Source organism: Carya illinoinensis, chromosome 12, assembly GCF_018687715.1.
Source record: "Carya illinoinensis cultivar Pawnee chromosome 12, C.illinoinensisPawnee_v1, whole genome shotgun sequence".
In the NCBI taxonomy this organism is placed as follows: domain Eukaryota; kingdom Viridiplantae; phylum Streptophyta; class Magnoliopsida; order Fagales; family Juglandaceae; genus Carya; species Carya illinoinensis.
The window spans coordinates 15,800,207-15,802,690 of record NC_056763.1 but is presented as its reverse complement, the minus strand read 5'-3'; the positions used below and the strand labels follow the sequence as shown (position 1 = coordinate 15,802,690).

The 2,484-nt window shown below is 36.8% G+C and overlaps 1 pseudogene; it reads right to left on the bottom strand.

Moving 5' to 3' along the window:
- Positions 1-946: 946 nt before the first annotated feature.
- LOC122289279 lies at positions 947-2,164 on the bottom strand (annotated as a pseudogene).
- Positions 2,165-2,484: the final 320 nt, after the last annotated feature.

Genomic DNA, 2,484 nt, shown 5'->3' with positions numbered 1-2,484 from the left:
TTCAAAGTCCTTCCAATCCCAATCAAAATCTAGGGGCGTCACAGCCTGGGTGTTATAGTGACAATTGAATGCTCTGGAAAAATGTGTTTGAACGTAAAACTAATATTTAAATCCAACCAAAATGCTCAAACTTAACAAAATAGATGATCATTGTATTTTAGGGTGGTTTAAACAAACTAACACAAAAGTATAGCAACATTCCAATGATTTGGAGTGTTATTTGAACATTCTAGGGTGTTCGAACAATTTGGGTTGACATTTGAACTATCTTGGTTAACGTTTGAACGATCTAGGTTGACATTCAAACTATCTTGGATAACGTTTAAACTATCTCTATGACATTCGAAATATCTTGAGTAATGCTTGAACTATCTGGGTGAACAATCTGCACAACATTCAAATAATCTTGTTGACATTCGAACGATCTTAGTAATGTTTGAACTATCTGTACTGATGTTTGAACTATCTTAGGTAATGTTTGAACTATCTTGGGGAATAAACAATATCAATTAATATATTTTGTATTTATGTATTTTGTTTCTCTATAAATTTTTAATTTTTAATTTCGTTCCAATAGTACTATGTTTCAATAGTATCTTCCTTATTTTGGTTAGGATATTTAAATTTACAAATTCCAAATCACGATCATACATTTGAACCTTAAGTAGAGACGTTCACACAAGAATGCATATTGTTCTCACTAGAAGAAATCACGTGCGCACGAATCGCACGATAGATAAGATATGTTCGCCTTACTCTCGTTACATTTGAATGTAACTCATTCATACAATATAAATATAATTTTAAAATATTATGTTTTCTCATAAATCTTGCATTAACGTTCGAAATTCGACGTAAAATTTTTGCATGGATAAATATACGTTCGAACTTATAATATACTTTCGCGCATTTAATGATATACGTTTGAACATATTGAACTCTAAAACTACGACTTATTAAGGACAATTGAACTTAATTGTGTCATACGTGGGAAAGTTGTTCAAATAGTATTTTAATGTCACTAAATAATATCTTTGGTAACGGTTTAGTGATCGTCACAAATTCTAAACCAACACAGAAACTAAAACATGTTGTAGTGAAATTCTATTTGCAAATCTGAAATCAAACCATGAGACATTATATTTTATTGGACAATCAATACATATTCTCGTTTGCAACTCATCACATGGTAGCTTTATTTGCTCAACAAACGCAAGAAGCTTTTATTGTAGAAAACCAAGTTCGATATATATTATATACAACCTTTTTAGCTTTATTTTTCTCGTACAAGTATTATTAAAGCATTTGTTTTTATCTCCAGATGGTAGTATTAGTGGAAATCTTGAAGGTCGAATCCTTAATGCTCGTCTAGATTTTGCTAGTCAAGCCAGCCCCCATCAACCAATAGGTCATGCCCATTGACAAATCCAGAATCATCAGATGCAAGAAAGAGTGTAGCATCCGCCACATGTTCCGCTTTCAGTGCAACACCTTTTAAGCTTGAATGCGACTCAAATGCCTCATGCAACTGCTCTGCATCCATTCCAAATGCACTGTATGACATTGGAGTTGCAACTACAGCGGGTGATACACAGTTCACCCGAACGCCATGCTCCCCTAGCTGCGTGCTTGCGGATCGAACAAGCCCGAGCACTGCGTGCTTTGACATATAGTAATCGATTTTTTGGAATGCATCTCGGCTTGCTGCTATACTTGCGGTGCACACGATGGTCCCCCTCACACCCCTTTCAACCATAGCACGTGTTGAATGCTTTACACATGCAGTCGTGCCTCGCACATTGATAGCAAATAGATGGTCAAGGGCCGATAAGTCCAGGTCAAGTACGGTCTGATCCGACCTACTAAAAATCCCTGCATTACTAAACATGATGTCAAGCTACCCATAGTTCTTGACCGTCCATTCTACCATGGCTTTGACCTGCTCTTCATTAGTAACATCGCAATGGATGTATGTGGAATGGTTCAAGCCAATGGATTTGGCCACCTGCTAGCCTAGTTCTTTTTGGACATCAGCAATCACCACCATACGTGCACCATGCTTGGCAAAAACATGTGCGGTCACCTCCCCGATGCCACTAGCACCGCCTGTGACTATGGCCACTTTGCCTTCTAGTTTCTTCTTCCACAACGTGGATTCCGCCATTGTAATATAACGACAAGATTATACGATTGATGTAGCAGCAGGCATCTCTGCTAAACGATGATGACCAATATTTGGTGAACTTTCAGTGGGTGTACGTTCTAATTAGCAAATAATACACTCTGACCACAGAATCCTTTTTATAATAGCACTACGTACAATAATTGGCGTATTGATAATGCTAATTACCTTCAAACCATATGAAACACAACTGTATAATATGACAATTATTTGCTACAGTACAACTGTACAAAATCATGTTTCACCTAGTTCCCAACAGCATAATTGAAAGAGAACATGACCCAGATGGGTTTATCTATACC